General features: G+C 35.5%; 2 non-coding genes across 2 annotated transcripts; both read right to left on the bottom strand.

Moving 5' to 3' along the window:
• Positions 1-3,787: 3,787 nt before the first annotated feature.
• On the bottom strand, positions 3,788-3,860 carry TRNAF-GAA (transfer RNA phenylalanine (anticodon GAA)). The gene has a single exon. It is a non-coding gene; the product is annotated as a tRNA-Phe (tRNA).
• Positions 3,861-26,046: 22,186 nt separating this feature from the next.
• Positions 26,047-26,118, bottom strand: TRNAQ-UUG (transfer RNA glutamine (anticodon UUG)). The gene has a single exon. It is a non-coding gene; the product is annotated as a tRNA-Gln (tRNA).
• Positions 26,119-27,112: the final 994 nt, after the last annotated feature.

Here is a 27,112-nt window from a genome sequence, read left to right as displayed (position 1 = left end):
GCAATCGACGCTCCCCTGTATGGGTTTCCAATCAAGGACCTAATGTTTGATGTTGACTCTTTTGACGAAAGAGCCACATGATCAAACAACAAAAAACGTGGTGGTATCTCTGAGAACTCTATCACACACATAAAAAAAACGTGTCGAAGAGTTAGACATTACACAGAAGATCTAGCTTTCATCGAGGAGACCCGTGTTCGATTCTCGAAAATGAAATTTTATTTTCTTATTTCGTTTATTTTATAGTTTCATCTTTTGTCACCAATTATATTTATACTTTACCTAATGGATGAGTTCAATAATATCTTAAATTCAAAAGACTTTTATGAACTTGGTTTGAGAGGCACTATAATGGTCAAGTTCAATAGTATCTTAGATTAAAAGGACTTTTATGAACTTTGAACCTTTAATAGTGTTATGTCATAGGTATTTGGTTCAATTTCAACAAGTGAGGTTGAGGTCATTCAAATGGTTAATGTGATAATCCGGTCATTTTCAAGGTCTCTTTTGTTGAGCGCCATCATGGCTGAGATGACTGAGATGAGCACCAGAGTGAGTTTGACAAGGAGGGTCGTAGAGAACCACACCCCAAGCCAAGCTCATGTTGGGCTTAACAAACTGAAAATCCAAAAACTCAAACCCTTAAATGGAACCAGGATGCTAAGGAATTAAAAAGCTTTATTTTTGACGTAGAACAATACTTGAAGGTTACAAGAACTTGCTCATAGAACCTAAGAGTTACGTTGGCCACAATGCATCTCATGGACGGTGGCGCTCGAAGGTGGATGATATAAAAAATGGGTCATGCACCATAAACTCATGGGAAGACCGTTGATGGAATCGATGCAATCAACGCTCCCCTTGATGGGTTGCCAATTAAAGACCTGACATTTGATGTTGACTCTTTTGAAGAAAAAGCCACACGATCGAACACCTCGAAATGTCGCGGTAGCTCTAAGAACTCTATCATACGACCTGAGAGTTGAGGGCTACAGGAACTTTCTCATACGACCTGAGAGTTACGTTAGCCGCAATGCATCTCATGGACAATGCAAAACTATGATAGTTCTCGAAGGTGAATGGTATAAAAAATGGGTCATGCACCATAAACTCATGGGAAGACTGTTGATGGAATCGATGCAATCGACGCTTCTTCTTATACAAAATTTGGATCAACCAAGAGATAAAGCTAGAATTAGATTATGGAACCTTTTTCTAAATTGAGTCACTTCACAATCGAACTTGATCAAGGCTTGATTGAATGACTCAGATGCAATCTACCACAAGAATTGCATAAAACTTAGAAATGACAAAGATATGCTCGAATTTCTACACGAGGGATCATCTCAACTTGAGAGATCAATTTCATTGATCACAAATATGCTTTTACATAATAATGTGTGGGTATATATAGTCTCCCCACAAAAGAAGTTAGTGGCCATGATTTAATCTCGATCCCTTTAGATCTCCACAGAAGACGAAGTCAATTTGAGCATTACAAACCTTATGAAATTAAAATAAGACATAAAGTTTTCTAACCACTCATGAAATGATGCTTGCAACTTCATCCGCTACTTCAACCATGCAAATATTTACTTTTGAATCTCCAAATGGTCTTGACTCAAACGAATCAGCTTGTCACACATGAAATGATGGTTGAACCTAGCCTATCCAATTTTGTAGATGAAGTATGAATGCTTGTTGAATCTTCTTGGCCTTGGGTTGTGTAATAGGTCCAGTTGGAACACCGTGATTCTTATCATCATCCCCCTCTTCAAAAGGATTCGTCCTCGAATCAGAAAAATCATCACCTACATCAAAAGGACTCAACTCAGCAACATTGAAAGTAGAATGTACACTGTGACTCTTATCATCATCCCCCTCTTTAGGATTCGTCCTCAAATAAGAAAAATCATCACCTACATCAGAAGGACTCAACTTAGCAACATTGAAAGTAGAATGTATTGACCATTCTAAGGGAAGATCAATTTTATTGTTCATGCAATAAAATGAGTCATTTTACTAAATGTGTTATAGAGCATTTATAGTCAAATAAAGAATTAGGAATCCACGCTATCTACAAACGCACTCTCAATTGAGCTATCCACGCTAACATTAAAATGAAAATTCTGAAATTTGAAAAAGAAATAATCAATAAATTTAGATTAAATAGTCAAGTAATTTTAAAAATAAATAATCACTAATTTTAGATTGAATATTTAGGTTATTCAAGTTAGTCAACTTGAATTAGGTGCGTTGAACGTGGATCAAACACGTGACTTTCAGATCTTCAGTGATGCTCTCATGTGACTTTCAAATCTTCAGTGACGCTCTCCAAACTGAGCTATCCCCACTAACATTAAAAATAAAAATTCATCGGTTAAGATATTTTCACTACTTCATTGAGATTTTAAAAAGAAATAATCACTAATTTTAGATTGAATAGCTAGGTTATGCAACTTAGTCAACTTGAACACTCTCCAAACTAAGCTATCCCCGCTAACATTAAAAATAAAAATTCATCGGTTAATAAGATATTTTCACTACTTCATTGAGATTTTAAAAAGAAATAATCACTAATTTTAGATTGAATAGCCAGGTTATGCTACTTAGTCAACTTGAATGAGGTGTAGTGAACGTGGATCAAACACGTGACCTTGAGATCTTTAGTGACGCTCTCCCAACGAAGCTATCCCGGCTAACATTAAAAATGAAAACTCATTAGTAAAGTATTTAGCTAATTCATTGATATTTTAAAAGGAAATAATCACTAATTTTAAATTGAATAGTCACGAGTGAAGTTATGTGACTTGAATCAGGTGCGGTGAACGTGGATCGAACACGTGACCTTCACATTTTCAGTCTGACGCTCTCAAAACTAAGTTATCTTCGCTAATATTTGAAAAAATAATCATAAGTAAAGGTATTTCCGCTAATTCATTATATTTTAAAAATAAATAATCACTAATTTTAGATTGAATAAAGTTATGCAACTTAATGAACTTATGCAACGTAAACCAAGTGCGGTAAACGTGGATTAAACATGTAACCTTCAGATATTCAGTCCGACGTAAACCAAGTGCTGTGAACGTGGATTAAACATGTAACCTTCAGATATTCAGTCCGAACTAAGCTATCCCCGCTAACATTAAAAATCAAAATTCATGTGTAAAGGTATTTCCGCTAATTCATTATTCATTGAAATTTTAAAAATAAATAATAACTAGTTTATTTTTTATTGAATAGTCAGCTTATGCAAATGGAAACAGGTGCGGTGAACGTGGAGATTAAACATGCGACCTTCAAATCTTTAGTTTGACACTCTCCCAACTGAGCTATCCCCGCTAACATTAAAAATACCTTCAAATCTTTAGTTTGACACTCTCCCAACTGAGCTATCCCCGCTAACATTAAAAATAAAAATTCATAAAACTTTAAGGTGCAATGAATGCAGATTGAACACAAGACCTTCCAATATTCATTTTGATGCTCTTCCAACTAAGCCATCCAAGATAACATAAAAAATAAATAATCAAATGTTTTAGATTGAATAGTAAAGTTATGCAACTTAGTCAACTTATGCTAGTTGGATAAAAAACGCTAATGTAGTGAACGTGGATCAAACGTTACCTTTAAATCTTCAATATGACGCTCTCCCTGAGCTATCCACGCTAATATTAAAATTGAAAATTCATAAGTAAAGGTATTTCCACTAATTCATTATATTTTAAACATAAATAATCACTAATTTTAGAAAGAATAGTCAAATTATGCAACATGAACAAAGTGCGGTGAACGTGGATCAAACACGTGACCTTCAGATCTTCAGTCTGACGCTCTCCCAACTGAGCTATCCCCGCAATCATTGGAAATAAAAATTCATCAGTAAAGGTATTTTCGCTGATTCATTGAGATTTTAAAAAGAAATAATGACTAATTTTTTATTGAATAGTCAGGTTATGTAAAGTTTTAAGTAAAGGTATTTCCACTAATTAATTGAAATGTTAGAAAGAAATAATCACTAATTTTAGATTGAATAGTCAAATTATGCACCGTGAACCATGTGTGGTGAACATGGATCGAACACGAGACCTTTAGATCTTCAATCTAACGCTATCTCAACTGAGCTATCCACACTAACATTAAAAATGAAAATTCATCAGTAAAGGTTCGCTAATTCATTGAAATTTTAAATAGAAATAATCACTAATTTTTAATAAGATATTCAAGTTATCCAACTTGTATAAGGTGCGGTGAACTAGAACACGTTAGGTATTTTCGATAATTCATTGAGATTTCAGAAAGGAATAATGACTAATTTTAGATTGAATAGTCGGGTTATGCAACTAGAATCAGCTGCGGTGAACGTGGAGATCAAACACGTGACCTTCAAATCTTCAGTCTGACGCTCTCCCAACAGAGTTATCCCTGCTAATATTAAAAATGAAAATTCATAAGTAAAGGTATTTCCGCTAATTCATTATATTTAAAAAAGAAATAATCACTAATTTTAAATTGAATAAGCAAGTTATGTTTTTAGATTGTATAGTCAGGTAATAAACTTGTATTAAGTGCGTTGAACGTGGATAAAACACGTGTGACCTTCAAATCTTCAGTCTAACAATCTCCAAACTGTGCTACATTTGCTAACATTAAAAATGAATATTTATCAGTAAAGGTATTGGGTACGCTTCTGGAAATTCAACAAAAGGCAATAGTATTAGACCGAGATGCCAGATTTAAATCTCGCTTCTGGAAAATTCAACTAAGGCATTGGGTACGCAGTTATAGTACGACATTCCACCCATAAACAGATGATCAAACAGAAATGCTCAAGCAAATATTGGAAGACATGTTGAGGGTATATGTGATGGATTTTGCAGGAAGCTCGGATAAGTACCTACCCCTTATGAAATTCACTTATAATAATACTTGCCAAGCCACCATACAAATGGCCACATACGAGGTTCTCTATGGACGAAGATTTCGATCCCTTATCTTTTGGGAAAAAGGGGGGCAAACGACAACTATTGGGCCAGAGTTGATGCAAAGTACCAACGCCGCAGTCCAGAAGATTAAAGCTCAAACCGCACAAAGCCGAGAGAAAAGCTATGCAGACCTAAGGCGCAAGGACATGGAATTGTAGGTAGGGGATCATATATTCCTAAAGGTAGCACCCCATGAGAGGGGTGCTCAGGTAGGGTAAAAAGGGGAAGCTAAGCCCTAGGTTTATCCTTCCCTTTGAGATATTAGAAAGGATTGGATTTGTGGCCTATAGAATCGGGCAATGCCGAAACTTGTCTGCAGTACATAATATCTTTCATGTATCCATACTACAGAAAGTATACCCTAGATCGTTTGCACGTACTGGCTCATGAAACTCTCTTCTTGAGAGATGACCTAACGTATAAAGAAGATCCGATTCAAATAATAGACAAGAAAGTCAAATGATTGAGAAACAAGGAAATCTCTCTTGTTAAGGTCCTATGGAAGAATCATAGAGTAAAAGAAGTCACTTGGGAAACAGAAGGCAAATAAGAACCTTGTACCTCGACCTATTTTAGAATAAACACTTTCGATGACTGAAAGTTTTCAAAGGAGAGGAGAATTTGCAACACTCAAGGTCTCCAATAAGAGACAGTGTATAATCCCTACTAGGTTGTATCTAGAAGTAAAGAACAAGTAAAATTGAAAAAACATTGAGAAAATGGTACTTTTTCTAATTTGTATAAACTTCCCGAATCATTAAATTTTTTATAGAATAAGAATTACAAGTTGCTTAAAAAAGAAAGGCTCCGATCGGAGAAGACTTTTCTGGTAGAAGATTCAGAAAAAATCAAGAATGAAATTATAGAAATTGTAGACGTTTCAATGGTAGTGGAAAATCCATCTATAAATTATGAATAAGGGTAGACTATTAGGGGCAAGAAGCAAGCTTAATCGAGTACCCAATCAAGAGATACAAGTTTTTTGTTTTGGGGTATCGTGTTCATGGGTTTACCTAGAATCCGAGAACTATAGTCCACTATTCATTTCCAAACTTGTTCGTGCACCTTATAAATAAGTTTACCCATAAGTTTGGTGAAGGAAAGAGGTCCTCAAAGTGCTAGTAGGTTTTCACACGAATTAGTCCACGTTAGGTTACCCTCTAATGTTTTCCTAAGCTAAAACCTCAACTCCTAAAGCCTAACCCATGACATTATGTATAAACCTAAGTTCATCAATAATCCATGTACCAAGTACCTAGAACTATGTGAATAACATGCTAAATAAGTTGCTAGGATCCATACCCATAAGTAACCATTATCTGCGTTACGATGTGTACTAAAAGGCCCCTATTCTTCTTTAGGTAGGATGTCCTGCAATATGTATCATGAGTTGGATGTTATGATAGGCCTACCTTTCCCATCAGCTAAACGAGATGTCATGCACCACGATTTACCAGTAGAATTACATGATTATGACGACACCACTCATGTGTTCATGGGGAGAAAATTGAAGGTTATTTTAGGGGAAGGTTTTCAGGATCAGTATATGATACATGACACGATGACCTCTAAGTTCTAAGATCCTGAAAACATAACAAGAAGTAATATCCTAGCTTAAGGTCGCAATTAAGAACCTACGAGTAGCCTTCTTACTAAGTTTTACTCACTCCATGTTTATCATTTTTTTTCAAGTAACTAATAGTTGGTCGTGGATGAGAGTGGACTTTGGAGTGTGGGCCATGGACTAACCTCTATTTTTAATCTAGTATTTTTTGTTCTTCTCTAGATTCAAAATAAGGGAAAAATGATAAAAAAGCAATGAGGAATTTGTAGAAAAATTGTGGATTTTTCGAGAAAAATATTCGGAAAGTGGCAAATTACCAAAATACCCCTAGAAGAATGGATAATTACAGAAATGCGACTCTAATTAGAATCACAGCATCTACCGTGACCATCCGAGCAAAATCCTTCGAACACAAATTTCAACCGTCGGATCTCCTCCCAAATTTGATATGATCTAGAACGAACACGCATGGATCATCACATCCAACGACTAGTATTCAAAGCCAAGGTCGGTAAAGCTATGATCGGAGTTGATATCTCTGAAAAATTATCCAAAAAGTTCGATCTCTAAATAACGAAGATTCTGGAGCTCTCAATGTCGGTTTAAGCTCCTCCTATAAAGTCTGAAGTAGGAGCAACAATACGGAATAAGAATCGAGAAAGGTCGATTCCCCAATCAAAGGCAATAAGCGTTTAGATTGTGGGTCTCCTACTCTCAGATTTCTTCCAAATTCGAGAGCAATCCTCCACCATTTCTCTTCAAACTTATAAATAACGAAGAATCTGGAGCTCTCAATGTAGGTTTAAGCTCCTACAATAAAGTCTGAAGTAGGAGCAACAATACGGAATAAGAATAGAGAAAGGTCGATCCCCCAATCGAGGGCAATAAGCGTTTAGATTATGGGTCTCCTACTCTCAGATTTCTTCCAAATTTGAGAGCAATCCTCCACCATTTCTCTTCAAAGTTATTCCTAACATTTCTCAACAAGATTACCCACAAGTTCTATGAAGGAATATAGTGCTAAAAGAGCCTAGAAACCATTCCCCCAATTCAATCAACCATTGAAGAACTCCAAGAAAAACATGAAAATCCAATCCGAGGATACATGATGATTCGTCGAGCAAGAATGATTCCAATCAGTTTCTACACCTCCAAGGAATGCTTCCATAGAAGACCAGAAAGAAAAGTAACCTCGAGAGCGTGTCGAATTGAAGGAAATAGGTTTCGAAATTAAATTGGGGATAAGAGTCGAATTCCTATCTACGATCTCTTTTCCTTCAAATTAAGGATCCTCTAGCTTCAGAGGAAGAAGTTGAGTAAACTTGATGAAGGAATCGAGAGAGGAGACATCGTAAAACAAGCTACCCAAGAGATCAAAAAACCTGGCGTTTCGAGTGAGTTGCATACCGAGAACGATTTTTGGAAATTAACGTCTTACATTCAAAGACGTTCCTCCAAACCAATTCCTTTAGCCTGAAGAAAGGAATGGAAGAGGTTCGATGAAGAAATAGGGCCTTGAAACCCCTAGAATCGGCTACTCAATAAGAAATCTTTTGTTTTATCTCCAGCGATAAATCAGATTTTGGATGAACTTTGGAAGCGAATATCTTAGGCTACGATCCACGAGAAGGTATCAAATCAATCACTAGCCCTTCCTTATAATACCCATCTTTAAGTTTCACGAAGAAATTGAGGAGAGAAACGCTGTAAATGTGACTGTACAGGCCGAGTTTCAGAGGAAGAAAACGATTATATGGCCAGTTCAACTGAACTGTCCAAGTCAACTCAAAATTTGACCTTTTCTCGGGTTTTCTCAATTTTAACCCCATTCTAGACCGATTCTCATAGAAAATCTTATGGTTTCAGAAACTAGACACAATAAGGAGTACGTGGAAGGAAATTTTGAAGTAATTTAGATACTGGAAGCTCAAGAATGGACGTCCCAAACGTCGACGACGAGGCAAGTAGCCACCTTGGATTTTTTGTTAAGAAATACTTGTAGAAATCGCTTGGATTTTCATATGAACCCTAAACCAAGTATGAATTAGGGATATATGAAAGAAAAACCCAAAGAATCGTGAGTTAAGACCCTGAACCAATCAAATAGCTTGAGATTTAAGTAACGTTAAAATAACCCACTATATGAGCTCCGCTGCCTATCAAATTTTAATACTGAGCATATTATAGTATGTTGAGGCCAGATATGAAATTTGATGATCATTGGATAAGGATAAGTAGGTAAACCTAGAAATAGTGTAAAATGACCATAGTACCCCTAAGGTAATTTACCTTCGGTTCATGACCTAGATGACCTTCAAATGCTATGAAATTCATCGGTAGATCTTATTTTATGAAATGTTATATGAATCCTTATCCCAAGAGGTTATATAAGGTAATGAAGTTTGGGAGTTATTGCAAAACTTTAGTTAGCGAAACCAAGATATGGGAGAAAATGCTCATCACGATCCATATGACCTTTGCCATGAAGCACGATGTTTATAAGTTTTGTAGTCAATGTTTGCCAATGTTTGCTGCACACACAAAAAAAAAAAAAAAAAAAAAAAAAAAAAGATAGGGATGTTAAATTTTTATGTCACTTTTGGAATATTAAGTCATAAATTGGGTAACAAAATATTAGAAGCATTGATTAGGGCTATTATTTATAAGAATATTAAGTCATAAATTGGGTAACAAATTATTGTTTTCAACTACATGTCATCTTCAGATTAACGAGCAAACTAGGGTGGTTAATAGAACGTTAGGAGCATTGCTTAGGGCTATTAACAACAACTCTTTAATAAACTAAAATCATACCCTCAACATACTTAAACTATATAAAACTCTCTCGCCTTCCCTATTAAGTTTAGCTCTCCATACAAACTGAATTAAACAGAGGAATCCGCATCTTCATCATGTAAAATTGATGGAATAAGAAAATAGAGAGTTATCCCGGTTTGTTGCCGTTCGTCAATGGAAGTTCCCTTCTCTTGAGCTCTCACGTCCACCTCTTTGCCCTAATCAATCCTTGTTGGTCTCCTTTTCTTTCTGCTATCAACAACGACAATGGAACTTCAAGCCCATTTAATCAATCCTCTTTGTACCTTATTGTTCACCGAATCGGATGCACGCCAGGCCTAAATTCTCTCTCAGTCACCCGGAGACGAAAGGATGATTAGATCCGAAGTTTACGAATCGAAGAGAAACTGGATCTGTGTTCTACATGCTTTCATTTTCAAAAGCTTCGCTTGCCTACGACACTTTATTCAGGATGTGCAACAATACGGTCATCTCTCAGCCGTGTATAGAGAATTCCTTGATCATTTCCTTGGCGGATAACACAAATGAAATCGTTTCCCTGACCGCCCATCTTATGAGTCCATTCTTGTCTTGTTGGTTTGTTGTAGTATTCTATACCTCTCTCGATTGATAGAAAGACGTTCGGGAGCTGGCAGGGCCTATCGTGAGGGAACTTTCCTTTTCACGGTAGGCAAAGGTAAAGCGGGAGCTGCATATATCCACGGTGATCAAGGCAGAGCGACTCCTTCTTTAAAAGAGGTTGGTTTTATCGAAACTGTTAGATCCGCTTTCGTTAAAGAAAAATAGTAGCTCTTGGTTTGGCCGATGTTGATTCGTATGGCAATGCGAACTCGACTCAGGATGAGGATTTCGCTTTTCATACTGCTGCTATGAGCCGAAAGAGCTGGTAAGCTATCTCGCTAAACGAAAGGAAAAAGCACGTACGCGTTGACCTCTTTAGGACCGGTTGCTTCCTCTTTTTGTTTATACGTTTGGAGAAACCTGCTAAGCCCGCCTTTCTTACCAGGTGTGATTCAATCTTTCAGCTCAAACTTTCCTATCGTCCGACGGAAAAGGTAGGAGTACGACTTCCTTTTCCTTTTCTTGCCCGAGCCAAGGGATCATTCAGTTTCTACAAAAAAGTTCGCTATCTATTAGTTGCCGTAATCGAATGTATTTCTCATTTCATGTTAGCTCCTCCAAAAGCTTCTTGGTCGATAGGAGCAATTGGATCCTATATGATGTCTTCCTAATCTTGTGGATAACTTCGGCTAGTCCATAGAATTTTCGCACACGTCTTTGGTTCTTGTTGCTTTGAACTCAAAGTTGATCTGACCTTAACTTATCATAACTCTCTATTTTCTTTGAAATTATCGTTGTAGACCCTTCTCTACATCCGTCTGGATGGTATTTTTGCGTGAACATGTGTTGCTTTAGTGGTTTGTTTTTGTCTCCCTTCTTCAGTTGAGGGGTTGGCTTGGTGGCTTTGCCAAGCATTTGAGTGATCACTGACAAGAGCCTTTGCAGGTCAAATAAACCCGACTGTGACCATGCCATGTTGCTATTTGTAGAATTCAACTAGCTCAGGCTGAGCCGCATGACATCTATTTCTGGTAGGCGACATAAAACTAATCTTGTGATTTATCTCTCTTGGTGGGGTTAAACCCAATATCTGACCTTCTTGTTTTGGGTCGTGGTGTTCATGTAGTGGCAATAAAGTTTTTGTTGAGGATGGAACACTTGAGCTCCCCCTTTTCAAATACAACAATGGCAGCAAGTGTAGATTCATCATGGCTAAGATTCTTTCTCAACTATACTATCGTCATCATTTTCACCCCTCTTGGTTGATGGATGTTTGTTTGAATGATCGTTGGGTTAGACTCCATTACTACTAGGCATTTTTCTAGGGGCATGTACATGACTTTGTGTTCTAGCAGGATGTCAATCCCTGACTATTTGGGCTCTAGAAGGTTCGATATGAAGGCTGACTATTTATAGTAAAAATCTGATAGAGATATATATACTAAATAATTATATATAGTAGGCGGTTACATATAGTGAAGCTATATATAATAAACTGAAATCATATGTATACCCATTAGTCAGTGCTTCCTAAATGTACATTTCTCATTCTCCATATTCTCTCTTTGCATACCAGAAGTCATTAATACAAAACCATTAGTCAATATTTCTTCTTACATTTTCTCTATCACGTTCTTTGTGTTCATTTCGATCAAGTGTGTGCGTTGTTGTATGATTCTAATAACTGGTATCAGAGCGAGGAGAGATTCACCACGATCTGTGAAGATGGAAAGTTCAAAGACTGGAATTGAAAATTTGATGGATTCGATATCAGTTTGTAGAAGATGCAGATTGAAGATTATCTGTACGAGAAAGATATTCAGGAACCCATTTTAGGGGTGAAGCTGGATACCATGACCACGGAGGAGTGGAAGCTCAAGGATTGTCACGCCGTAGGGTTAATCTGGTTGACGCTGCCAGGGAACCAAAGAAAGTGGGATTGGAAATGGTCCATACAGACGTTTGGGGACCATCTCCAATTTCTTCATTTCTAGTACAAAAATTTCATGGATTAGAGGTCTCGCCCTGTGCAACGACAACTCTCTGTTTTCGTAAGGCTAGTTAGATATCTCATGACCACTCTTTTCCTCCTCACTATATCTAGACACTATAATGTTGATCCAGTATTGTCTTATATAGTTAACGTTCACTCTTTAACGTTCAAGGACATTTTATAACTACCACGAAAATCAAAACATACAATAAATTCATACAAGTTTTACAACATATCATATACTGCTTACTTGGTCGCGGAGAGACGTGTCATCGAGCTGAGTCATAGAGATATACGACTCTTTATCCTAAGAAAAAATCTATATAATTTAAAATCTGGCTGCTCTGATACCAATCTGTCACAACCCAACTTTTAAGGGTTCAAAACTCAAATAGAAACTAAAATTGAGACTAAAAACAAATAAAAATAAAAGTAAATTTATATAAAATAACAAAATGTTGTAAAATTAAAATGAGATTGAGAAAACAACACAACATTAAATATAAAATTAAATTAAATTATAAGACAGTGTTGATCAAATTTATCCAAACAAAAAAAAAAAGTGTTTGGGATACAATTACAAAAAAAAAAAAAATAATAATAATAATACAAAAAAACTCAAACACAAAGACAGACTAACGCTACATAACAACCCCATCTGTGAGTGCACAACTTTTGACGGCTCCCTCATCTCAACGGTAAGTTCTATTACGAACCCATCCAAAATAATCACACCTGTGACCGCATCTCCTGACTTTAAATTGCTAGTCTGAACATGGTTTCGTCACGAAAGCTTTAGAGATAAATCTATCCTTGCAAAAATATTTTTCTCTTAAGTTATAATTAGTCATAAAAAGAAATAGTTAGGTACAAATTTGGTCTAGAATTCAAAACTTTCAAATTTTAGTGTTCCTTAACCACATTCAAATCTAGATTCTTGAACTCCTAGTACCATAAATAAAGTTGGTATCCTCTAATAAAACTGGAATTTCTCTTAAGATCATTAAATTCTTATAGATTCCAGGCTCAATATCATTAATACAATTATGTTTTATCTTGAACACGCCAGACATGAAACTAAAGTACATTCAATTTAACTCCATTTTATTGTCATCTTGAATGATGTGTAGGGTATATTCTTGATTTACCTTAAAGTTCTTGTGACATGACAGGTCATATTAGTTAAGCTTTTTGCAAAATCACAAGTTAAAAGACAACAACGATGAACCTAGGTTTATTAGTCAATTCAAAGACAATTTCTTTCTCCATCTTATCGATAATAATAGTTCAACTAAATCCATATTATGCAAAGAAACAAGTTTACGACTCATAAAAACAACTACCTAAATTATGTCCTACAAATTTGAAAACATAAGTTGTAGTTGATAATTACACAAAAATTTCCCTAAGTCCATGAATTCGTGTCGAATTAGTCAATCCTAAAGCTTGTAACTAGCATATAGTAATTGAAGCTCCACATGAAGTAATTTAAAGTTTCCCTTACCTAACTAAAGTTTATCTCCTCTTTAATGAAGCATGAATTGCACTGAAGTTCATGAAATGCTTATAGACTCCAACTCTGAGTACTATTAATGCAATTATGTTTCATATGAGTTTGTCATAAATGAAACTAAGGTGCATTCAATACAACTTTATTTTCTTGTCATACGAGTCAAAATAGAAAAATTAAATCAAACAAACTTATGAACTGAATCGAATCAATCCAACCAAAATTGATTAGTTTGTTTCTTTTGTTGGGTTGTTGGTTTATTTGATAACCCTTGTATATTATAACAATTCAACTTTTCGTTTTATAGCCCTCCAACTACTAAGAGAAAAATATATTTGAGTAGAAGCTAAAAATATTGGGTGTTTAAGAAAAGGCATTTGGTTTAGTGGTATGATTCTCACTTGAGGTGTAAGAGGTTTTGAGTTCAATTCTTGAAATACCCCTATGTCTAAGTCTTTTCTTATTTAAGGACTTCATATTTGAAATCAACCTAACTTCATATTCGACATTTTATACTTACCATCACGCTCTTAATACTCATAGTCTTTCTTAATACCTAGGCCTAAGGCTTCATACATACTTTGGTCTAGTGGTATGAAAGTTCGATTCTCAAAATGCCCCTTCAAGAGATTGTAGTATGAAAGACATTTACCAAGTACATAAATACATTAAAATAACACAAGTGACACATATGTAAACTATGTTAGAACGAGCGGAGATATTTTTTATTTTCACAATTACTGATGACGGGAGGTTTATGATTTTTTAATGTAAGAATCGTGGGGATGTAGCTCAGATGGTAGAGCGCTCGCTTCCGATGTGGAAAGTACGGAGATCGATACCTTGCATCTCCAAATTAATCGGTAGAGCGCTCGCTTCCGATGTGGAAAGTACGGAGATCGATACCTTGCATCTCCAAATTAATCGATCACTAAAGTTATGAAATAATGAGCAGAGATATTTTTTTCATTATCACTAAATATATTATTCCATCTTTCCTTATTTATGAAATAATGAGCGTAGATATTTTTCATTTTTACAATTATTGATGACAGGAGGTTTAGGATTTTCTAATATAGTCGTGGGGATGTAGTTCAGATAGTAGAGCGCTCACTTCTGATGTGGAAAGTACGGGGTTGATACCTTGCATCTCCAAATAAATCGATCACTAAATATATTATTTCTTTTCAATTTTTTCTTATTTACGACATAATGAGCATGGATAGTTTTTCATGTCACTATTATTGATGACGAGACATTTAGGATTTTGCGACATAATAATCGTGGGGATGTAGCTCAAATGGTAGACCGCTTGCTTTGCATGCGAGAGTTACGGGGATAGATACCACGCATCTCCAAAATAAAACTATCTATTATTAAATATATTATTGAAAATTATTTCTTTTCAATTTTTCCTTATTCATGACAGGTTGAGTGGCGATATTTCTTCATTTTCACTATTATTGATGATGAAAAATTTAGGGTTTTGTGATGCAAGAATTGTGGGGATGTAGCTTCGCTTAGCATGCGAGAGGTACGGCTTAGCATACGAGAGGTACGAGGATTGATACCTCGCATCTCCAAAAGAAACTATTTATTATTAATATTTTATTCCTATTCAATATTTTCTTATTTATGAAATAATGAGCGTAGATATTTTTCATTTTTACAATTATTGATGACAGGAGGTTTAGGATTTTCTAATATAGTCGTGGGGATGTAGTTCAGATAGTAGAGCGCTCACTTCTGATGTGGAAAGTACGGGGTTGGTACCTTGCATCTCCAAATAAATCGATCACTAAATATATTATTTCTTTTCAATTTTTTCTTATTTACGACATAATGAGCATGGATAGTTTTTCATGTCACTATTATTGATGACGAGACATTTAGGATTTTGCGACATAAGAATCGTGGGGATGTAGCTCAAATGGTAGACCGCTTGCTTTGCATGCGAGAGTTACGGGGATAGATACCACGCATCTCCAAAATAAAACTATCTATTATTAAATATATTATTGAAAATTATTTCTTTTCAATTTTTCCTTATTCATGACAGGTTGAGTGGCGATATTTCTTCATTTTCACTATTATTGATGATGGAAAATTTAGGGTTTTGTGATGCAAGAATTGTGGGGATGTAGCTTCGCTTAGCATGCGAGAGGTACGGCTTAGCATACGAGAGGTACGAGGATTGATACCTCGCATCTCCAAAAGAAACTATTTATTATTAATATTTTATTTCTATTCAATATTTCCTTATTTATGACATAATATGCAGAGATACTTTTTTATTTTCACAATTATTAATGAAGGGATGTTTAGGGTTTTCTGATGTAAGAATCGTAGGGATGTAGTTCAAATGGTAGAGAGTTCATTTCCCATGTGGAAAGTACGGGGATCAATACCTTGCATCTCCAATTGAATCGATTACTAAATATATTATTTCTTTTCAATTTTTTCTTATTTAAGACATAATGAGACGGGATAGTTTTTCATTTTCACTATTATTGATGACGAGATGTTTAGGACTTTGTGACATAAGAATTGTGGGGATATAGCTTAGATGGTAGAGCACTCGCTTTGCATGTGAGAGGTATGGGGATTGATACCGTGCATCTCTAGATTTTCTTCATTTTCACTATTATTGATGATGGGAATTTGAGGGTTTTATGATGCAACAATTGTGGGGATGTAGCTTATGATGGGAAATTTAGAGTTTTATGATGCAAGAATTGTGGGGATGTAGCTTAGATGGTAGAGCTCATTTAGCATGCAAGAGGCAAAGGGATATCCCCATCTCCAAAAGAAACTATTTGTTATTAATATTTTACTTCTATTCATCCTTTCCTTATTTATGACATAATTAGCCGAGATATTTTTTCATTTTCACTAGAATTGATGACGAGACATTTAGGGTTTTCTGATATAAGTATTGTGGGAATGTAGCTTAGATGGTAGATTTCTTGCTTAGCATACGCGAGGTACGGGGATCGGATCGATACCCCATATCTCCAAAAGAAACTTTTCGTTATTACTATTTTATTTCTATTCAATTTTTCCTTATTTATGACATAATGAATAGCGTTATTTTTTTATTTTCACTATTATTGATGACGAGATGTTTAGGATATTGTGACTTAAGAATCTTGAGGATATAGCTTAGATGGTAGAGGGTTTGCATCAAATGTGAGAAGTACTGGGATCGATACCATGCATCAACAAAGGAAACGATTACTAAATATATTAGTTCTTTTAAATTTTTCCTTATTTACGACATAATGAGCAGGGATAGCTTTTCATTTTCAATATCATTGATGAATGGAAAGTTTATTTTGATGTAAAATCGTGGGAATGTAGCATGCGAGAGATACGGGGATCGATACCTCGCATCTCCAAAAGAAACTATTCGTTATTACTATTTTATTTCTATTCAATATTTCCTTATTTATGACATAATGAGTAGCGATATTTTTTCATTTTCACTATTATTCATGATGAGACGTTTATGGTTTTGTGACGTAAAATTTGTGGAGATGTAGCTTAGATGGTAGAACGCTCGCTTTGCATGCGAGTTGTACGGGGATTGATAACCCGCATCTCCAAAAGAAAGTATTTAATTTGTTATTATATTTTTTCATTTTCACAATTATCGATGCCCCGCATCACCAAACCAAACTATTTGTTATTAATATTTTGATATTTTTTATTTTCACTATTATTGATGATGGAAAATTTAGGGTTTGTTGATGTAAAAATCATGGGGATGTAGCTCAGATGGTAGAACGCTCGCTTTGCATGCGAGTTGTACGGGGATTGATAACCCGCATCTCCAAAAGAAAGTATTTAATTTGTTATTATATTTTTTCATTTTCATAATTATTGATGCCCCACATCACCAAACCAAACTATTTGTTAATAATATTTTGATATTTTTTTTATTTTCACTATTATTGATGATGGGACATTTAGGGTTTATGATGTAAAAATCATGGGGATGTAGTTCAGATTGTCGAGCGCTCGCTTTGCATGCGAGCGGTACGGGGATCGATACCCCGCACCTCCAAAAAATAAGACTATCTATTATTAAATATATTATTTCTTTTCAATTTTTCCTTATTCATGACATGTTGGGTAGCAATATTTCTTCATTTTCACTATTATTGATGACGGGAAATTTAGGGTTTTGTGATGTAAAGATTGTGGAGATGTAGCTTAGATGTTAGAGTACTTGCTTAGCATGCGAGAGGTATAGGGATCGATACCCCGCATCTCTAAAAGAGAGAAACTATTTTTTTAAGTATGAATTAATTTAACATGTTATGTATAAGGTGGGTACGAGAGAGAAAAAGAAAAGATACTTATATAAGGATTATTATATCATTGAGGACACTGCTACTTATGGAGAGGGAATTTGATGAATTTCTCAAAAGATAAGAGCTTAATAAGAGCTTAAAGGACAATGCAAGAGAGCTTATAGGATTCCTCAAAAGATAAGAGCTTATAGGACAATGCATATGACGGAACTTCTTCACAATTGCAATATCTGACCAATGAATATTATTGTCATTTATAGCTTCTATCACAATAATAAAAAATTTGGGGTCAAAGCCTATAAAATTTGGGGTCAAAGCCGATATGGAACTGAAAATTATATCTACCACCTCTGAAATTTTCCATTCCACGGCAAACCTTCCAATAGCTTGCACTTCGGCAAACCTTCCAATAGCTTGCACTTCTTCATCATTGACATGGTCGAATCTTACAACAAAGTCTAATTGAGCCTCCCTCTATTAGGAGATAGCTTCGAATCAAATTCTTTAGTTTGGACAATGGTTGCATTGTTTTAGTCAAACAACCAAGATTAATGTATTACCAATATTGTTTTAGTCAAACAACCAAGATTAATGTATTACCAATAGTATACATTTTGTACGTGTATTTTCTTACATATTAACAATTGTATACAAATAATAATTAAATTTACGAGTAGAAGTTTCGATGGAGTTTTATTAAATAGGTAATCTTAAATTATAAGATTTTTTTTTCTTTTTATATACATTTAGGAGAACAAAACAAAGATTCAAGAAGATGTCATTCATGCCATGTTTTAATTTTTATTCTTTCTTATTTCTCGAAGATTAAAAAAAAAAAAAAGTTATCCTGTCTCAAATATGGTTCGTTATTTGATTATTTTCTCTTGAGTGAATTTTAAGTGATACACATTCTATACCCAACTAATTGCAAGATGCAAGCTTCACACTAGGGGGAATCAAAGTCCCAAGTATCAACGTCTTAAGTGTCAATTTTTACTCTCCATCTCAACATAAATTAAACTTATTTTCATGAAGATAAATATTTATAAAAGCAAAATATCTCAGAATCACAAAAATAAAAATGAGATATAGATACTAGACATAAATATGATACCAAATAGATATGGTAACATGTCATTCTTAAAAAACTAGAACACCGATGACAATGATACATTAAAAAAGAATTATTTCAAAAAATTTATCAATTTTATATTAGAAATAAATTCATATAAATAAGTTTATATATTTGAATACTTAAAAAAAGCTTAATGTTCGTTTCACTCTAAAAATATATTCAAAAGTCAAGTGTCTGATACGATGGATTATAAATTTGTAATGTATCCATTGTATTAACAAGTGTTCAGTACATGCCCAACACGTGTTAGATTAGTGACACTAAGTTATTCTCATACTTTCTTTACACCCATTTAAAGTAGTTTGAAAACTAGCACGTCAAATATTATAATTGACTAACTACAACTTCAATTTTGTACTTTGAGGAATGTTTTGACCAAAGAGAAATAAAATCCTTAATTTAGTACATGGTAGCAAAGATGGACATGAGAATGAGTTATTCTCCTATGGAAATAGATTTAACCTTAAGTTATATCTCATATACTCTTTTAACGAATTATTTAGTTTTATTTAGTATGTTTTAGAAAGATACCTCCATTAATAGCAAAAAATAAAATAAAATAAATAGAATAGATTAAATTAGTCAAAAATAATGACTAACATAATTGAAAAAAACATAAAGGATGAATTGATTAAATTGGCTAATTGCTAACTTAATTAAAACAAAAAATGTAACAAAGACACCTAGGTAAGATTAGGAACACAAGTACTTAAAAAAAAAAAAAAAAAAAAAAAAAAAAAAAAAAAAAAAAAACTGCCAAAAATCAAGATTTGGAACGTGTAGCAGTTTTGATATATAGACATTTCAAGACTTTACTCATGCAATACTCCCATGAAATCTAACACAAGAGCATCATAAAATTTAGAGAAATGATTGAAATTGATGTCATGTTCATATAGGTTGACTTTAATACAAAAGACAAATCGAACTTTCTTAAGGATAAATTGGGGACACCAGCCTAAGCTAATCAGGTAGGTTACCTATATTTGATGTTGACTGTGCCCGTGGTTCTGCAAGTGTCATATATATTGATATGTGTGAAATATTTGTGAATCGATATGCTTATGATATGTTATAATATGTGAATTGTATGATAATACTTACGGTACAATGTGTTCAATGGTATATTTGAGATAGGATACGAGAAGGATGCACTAAACGTAATGTAACGATAGGAGTAAGACATGTTCATGAAACGTTATGGTTTGGTTACGCATCGAAGTGCTATGGGTATGACAGATTGATAAAAACGATATGATCACGATGGATTCATAAGACAATACGATTATGTTATGGGTAGAAAGAGATAGGATTATGATAGATTGATATAACGATAGCGTTACGATACGTTTCTGTAATGATATGACTAAGGTACGTTCAGGTAACGACACAACTATGATATGTCTAAGGACGTTAAGACTATGATAAATTAGGGAAGGATATAACCACGAAGTTTTTACGATATGATATGATTATGATACGACATGTGAAGGACGGATATATATCCAACAAGTTTCAAAGAGGGACGTGAGAATTATTCTCAAGCTTTCTTTACATCGGTCAAAGAGTATTTGATAAGCTTTCAAAATTAAGGGTTTTTTTTTTCTTCTTCCTTCTTTCTCACTTTTCACGTTTAATTTCTTTTTTCAAATAAAAAAAAGTTTAATGTGAAAATGAAGAAGTTAGAAAGGAGAAAGAAATGAATGTAATAAAACTTTTCCATCGGTAGGAATAGAAATGGTGAATGGGTCCTTGACGATAGTCGACCGCTATACTCTGGTTTTGGATGTAAGTGATGATTATCAGCAATATGAGTTGTGTCAATACCACACCGTTATCAAGAGGAAGTAAAGTAGAGTAGAATAGATCAAGCGATCCATTTGTTGAGAGTACTGTAAGAGGCACACAAGTAAGAATGTTGGATATAACTACTCTTTCACATCTGAGGGATGAGTCTCATAGATCCAACTACAATATCAAAGAAACTTGGGGTGGTAGTGATTGCTTGCATTGGTGTCTCCGTTGTATCCCAGACACATGTAACATGATTTTTCTGTTAGGATCGATACCAGTTGTTAGGATCGCACAACAACGCACACGCTCGATCTAGATGAACACAAAGAGAAGGATAGAGAGAAGTTGCAAGGAGAACTCTGGCTAAAAGGATTTTTTATTGATGACTTCAGGCATGTACAACAAGAGAGTACAGAGAATAGAAAAGTACATTCTCAAAGCTATACCGGACCAGATATATATAGGGTATATTTTACTATATATAGCTTTACCAGATTTAGCCATCTACTATATATAGTTATTTACCATATATAGCTTTACCGGATTTAGCTTTACCATATATAGCTTTACTATATATAGCTTTACCAAATATAGCTTTACCGGATATAACCGTTGACCAAGCTATAAATAAGTATCAGGCTCCATAGCCTAACAATTCTCCCACTTGGAGACTGATCTAGTCAACCAAGAATTTCACTCTCAAACGACCATGAGCATCCACTGCACCATACCAATTGAGGTTTTGCACAACCTCAATATTCCAACATCAACACATTTTGTTAACATGTTTGCTGGATTCTTTGCACCCTCTATCTTCTCAAAACACATCACCATCTTCAACTAACCTCCGAGTGAAATGGTATCGCCTTCTGTGTTTTGAATGATAGACCGGGTTCCTCGCCAACAGCATGAGTCTCAGGAGTTTCTTGAGTATCTGCTACAACATCACTATGTGAATCTTTTAGCAACTCAACCTCAACTCCCACTTGCTTCACCTCTAGTTTCTCAGCAAGAGTCTCAGAAGTTTCTTGAGTATCCGCTACAACATCACTCTGTGAATCTTTGAGCAACTCAACCTCAACCTCAACTCCCACTTGCTTCACCTCTGGTTTCTCAGCAAGAGTCCCAGGAGTTTCTTGAGTATCCGCTACAACATCACTCTGTGAATCTTTGAGCAACTCAACCTCAACTCCCACTTGCTTCACCTCTGGTTTCTCAGCAAGAGTCCCAGGAGTTTCTTGAGTATCCGCTACAACATCACTCTGTGAATCTTTGAGCAACTCAACCTCAACTCCCACTTGCTTCACCTCTGGTTTCTCAGCAAGAGTCTTAGGAGTTTCTTGAGTATCCGCTACAACATCACTCTGTGAATCTTTGAGCAACTCAACCTCAACTCCCACTTGCTTCACCTCTAGTGTTTCAGCAAGAGTCTTCCGACCCATGCAACCTCCTCTGGAGTTTCAGCGACGCTTCCAGCCGACGCAACCTCCTCTGGAGGTTCAGCGACGCTTCCGGGCGACGCAACCCCCTCTGGAGCTTCAGCGACGCTTCCGGGCGACGCAACCCCCTCTGGAGCTTCAGCGACGCTTCCGGGCGACGCAACCCCCTCTGGAGCTTCAGCGACGCTTCCGGCTGACGCAACCCCCTCTGGAGCTTCAGCGACGCTTCCGGGCGACGCAACCCCCTCTGGAGCTTCAACGACGCTTCCGGGCGACGCAACCCCTTCTGGAGCTTCAGCGACGCTTCCGGACGACGCAACCCCTTCTGGAGCTTCAGCGACGCTTCCGATTGACGCAACCCCCCTCTGGAGCTTCAGCGACGCTTCCGGGCGACGCAACCCCCTCTAGAGCTTCAGCGACGCAACCCCCTCTGGAGCTTCAGCGACGCTTCCGGGCGACGCAACCCCCTCTGGAGCTTCAGCGACGCTTCCGGCTGACGCAACCCCCCTCTGGAGCTTCAGCGACGCTTCCGGGCGACGCAACCCCCTCTAGAGCTTCAGCGACGCAACCCCCTCTGGAGCTTCAGCGACGCTTCCGGGCGACGCAACCCCCTCTGGAGCTTCAGCGACGCTTCCGGCTGACGCAACCCCCTCTGGTACTTTTCTTCAATTCTCTAACAGTCTTTGTGAAGCTAACACGTTTATGTTTGCTCATAACGAAGTTCTCACAAGGACTCATAATAATCTCCGCATCAAATACACCTTGTTCATAGCCGACGGTTTTTCGTACATATTCGACAGCGTCTTCAACAGACCTGACGTTGTCTTCTCCTTGATAATGTTGAACACCACGTTTCTGGATAGCATCAACTGGATCAGCCCCAAGGCTTATCGATCCTTGAGCTTCCACTGTTCCGTGGTCATGGTATCCGGCTTCACCCCCAACAGAGGTTCGTGAAGATCTTTCTGGTACAGATAATCTTCAATCTGCATCTTCCAGAAACCGAAATCGGATCCATCGAACTTCTCAATTCCAATCTTTGAACTTTCCATCTTCACAGATCGTGGTGAATTTTGCCTGGCTCTGACTTCCGCCTGGCTCTGATACCAGTTGTTAGGATCGATACCAGTTGTTAGGATCGCACAACAACGCACACGCTCGATCTAGATGAACACAAAGAGAAGGATAGAGAGAAGTTGCAAGGAGAACTCTGGCTAAAAGGATTTTTTATTGATGACTTCAGGCATGTACAACAAGAGAGTACAGAGAATAGAAAAGTACATTCTCAAAGCTATACCGGACCAGATATATATAGGGTATATTTTACTATATATAGCTTTACCAGATTTAGCCATCTACTATATATAGTTATTTACCATATATAGCTTTACCGGATTTAGCTTTACCATATATAGCTTTACTATATATAGCTTTACCAAATATAGCTTTACCGGATATAACCGTTGACCAAGCTATAAATAAGTATCAGGCTCCATAGCCTAACATTTTCTTGCTCAAAAATAGCTTCATTTGGCTTAAAAGTTCACTTTTGAGTAAGCTTAGAAGGCTTCTTAATTTGCAGCCTCGGGTGAAGATGATCACTCCGAGGTGAGTTTGTTAGTGAAGATGCAATTATATAATCAGGGTTTTATATCAATGGTTCCATTTATATCTATAAATAAAATTTGTGGTGTATTTTTTAGAAATTCAACAATAATCATCGGTTATTTGGTTACCATTCTAAAGAAATTCAACTTTCGACCTTTTGTGAATGCTCAAATCTACTTGCAAAGTACCGTCGATTATGATCCATAATACTCACCGACTCGAAATTCAGGTTTGTTCATGTTTGAAAATGTGACAAACCAAAAGACAAGATGCTAATTAATATTGTTTGTGATTGTTGTTGTGAATTCTTCATCTTTGAATACACATTTTGGTTGGCTTATGAATTTTTCCATCTTTTAATAGTATTATTTTTTAGTTGGGGCCTAATTTCATAATAGGCGATTCAATCACAATATTGCAATATTTTAAGTTACTTTTAAGATTAAAGGTCGATGAATAAAGTAATTACCGCAAGTTCTTTTTATGCATCTTATTTTGATCTAGCACATAAATGCTTCCTAATTATTTTATTTATTTTTTTATTTATTAGGTTATGAAGATCATTTGAATTATAAACTCTTAATTCAAACCATATTTAATAACTAATCATTTTAATATTTATACTCAAATATACTAACAAGTACTAGTAACACTGGTCTCAATGACTTAAAGAATACAACTATTATCTCGAACTATAAAGAATTTAATTCCAACCTATTCTAATGGACAAATGCTTTATTAGAATCTATGGTAAGATTTCACTTCATCAATTTAAGTTGCATTCAACTACAACTATAAATATCAAATTCTTAAGTATTCATGAATAAAATCGCCTAACAATGTCTCTTGGAACTATTTACCAAAGGTGTTGGAATGAGCCGTGTGGAAGGGTTGCCTTTAGATGCTTTAGTACCAATTAAGGATGTCAATATCCTAGTAGTGCAGAATGCAGGAAGGTTCGTTGTTGAAAAGAATAACGAGAATAGTGGATATCGTTTCATCTACAAGCGTGTGGTGAACGGTCTGGTTGGTATGACTAGAGAACGTCGTCCTCGCATAATTTATATTATTGTGATAGAAGTTATAAATAACGATGATATCCCTTGGTCTTTTATTACAAAGGTGCATAACTTTCTTTTTGTGCATGTGATATATCCATCGCCACCTACTCATAAGCTCTCATCTTTTAAAGAAGTTCTCGAGTTCCTTGTCCACAAGTAGCAATACAACTACTAGAATGCTATCTCTACTTATAATAAGCCCTCTCTCTCTCTCGAAAAATATGTGTGTGTTTGTGGATGTATTACTCTCTTTTATTAATGAAATATGTCATAGTCATAATGATATCATGAGTATCTTTTCTATCCCTCCCTTCCTTATCGCTATATAAAGAATATGAAGATTATAAGTAAAAGTGTACAAGTAATTTGTTACTTTTGAACTTAAAATGCTTATAATTCAATTTATCTTTGTTATCAACAATAATTATCAAACGGTATATAATTTTGTCCAAGTAAGGTCACTTCTCATTTCCTATATGATATCATAACACACCACGAAGAAAAATAACCTCGAGAGCGTGCCAAATTGAAGGAAATAGGTTTCGAAATTAAATTGGGGATAAGAGTCAAAATTCCTATCTACGATCTCTTTTCCTTCAATTAAGGATTCCTCTAGCTTCAGAGGAAGAAGTTGAGTAAATTTGATGAAGGAATCGAGAGCTGAAACGTCGTAGAATAAGCTACCCACGAGATCGAAAATCTAGCGTTTCGAGTGAGCTGCATACCGAGAACGATTTCTGGAAATTAAGGTCCTACACTCAAAGACGTTTCTCCAAACCAATTCCTTTAGCATGAAGATAGGATATGGAAGAGGTTCAATGAAGAAATAGGGCCTTGAAACCCCTAGAATCAATCCACGAGAAGTTATGAAATAAATTCATTTTTTAAACAAGAAGTCATCTCCTAGCTCAAGTTGGTTGGAGCAAGTTCGGAACCTGGAACCTAAAACTCATGCTAGTTATTATGGGTTCAAATGATTACGTTAGAAACATACAAGAAAACTCATGCTAGTTATTATGGGTTCAAATGATTACGTTAGAAACATACAAGATCGAGAACCAACAACAATACCTCAAGCAGAGGTCATGTTCATGAAGCCTTGGAAGGCATGAAGCGGAGCAAGTTCGGAATAACTCAAGAATGTTACACCTTATGCCTCAAGAAAATTTGTGTTTTCGCATCGAATGCTAACACCCTTTTGTTTTAAAATGTATTGTGTTGTCGTTCCTTATTCTGTGTTTTCACATCAAGGTCTCATAAAGGTCCTACCGGGAGTTGAACCCAGGTCGTTGGATTCAAAGTCCAAAGTGCTAACCACTGCACCATAGAACCCCTTATAAAAATTTATTTTGGAATGGTTTTCCTATTTTATGCAGATTCCACAAGAAGAGAGATCGTCAAACTCAAGTTATTGGATTCAAAGTTCTAGAGCTGTTTTATCTAACTCGTTGTGATCTTGAGCACCTTTAGAGTGGTTGCAGAAGTAACCCTCCAGTGTTGATTGAAGCTCTTGTTGAACATGTAATTTTATATATTTCTTATAGTTAATTTATATATTGTTGTATATTACAAACAAATTGAAATAATACTTTACATCCCAGTCTTTCTTTCTTCCGTGCAAAACTTAACATGAAAACTATATTATTTCAATATTCACTCGAGAAACAAGGGGTGAAAACTATATTATTTCAAACCCTCCATTATTGCTTCTACTTTGCGTGAAAATGCTTCCACTAAATCATGTTACTAACTAGGTTGTTTGGTTCAGTTCAATTCTTGGGTCCACTAGATTGAATCGACCTAGCTCAATTAAACTCTTGATAATATAAAAATCATAAGTTTCTTAAATTACGTTAACTTAAAAGTTTAACCCCTAATTTTTTTTAGAATGTTTAGCTTCATGTCTAGTTGATCTCTAAATGCTTAGAAGTATCTAATAAAACTTCTATTTAAGGAACTTTTCTCTATAAAAGATGTAAGACTTCATGCTTATTATTAAGGAATTTCAAATGAGTGATTTGATATATCATAGAGGACAAAAATATTATTTGTTTCAAATATCTTATGTTGACCATTCTTTTTTGTCAAGTATTTTGAATATTATTATTGTGAATTACTAATGGCATTAGATTGAATCTCGTTATTAAATATCTCAAAACTCAGTAAATATGACATCAAAATTAATACTTTAATTTCATCTTCAAAATTTATTTCAACTCACTCATTTGATTAAGAATCATAATAGTCACCCGTGCACAGATATTTACAAAAAAAATTATAAGGAGTACAAGAGAAAAGTGCTTAAAATAGTTTCAAAATATAGAAA

Source organism: Cucurbita pepo, chromosome 10, assembly GCF_057944985.1.
Source record: "Cucurbita pepo subsp. pepo isolate OVF chromosome 10, ASM5794498v1, whole genome shotgun sequence".
In the NCBI taxonomy this organism is placed as follows: Eukaryota; Viridiplantae; Streptophyta; class Magnoliopsida; order Cucurbitales; family Cucurbitaceae; genus Cucurbita; species Cucurbita pepo.
This window is presented reverse-complemented; position numbering and strand designations above follow the sequence as displayed.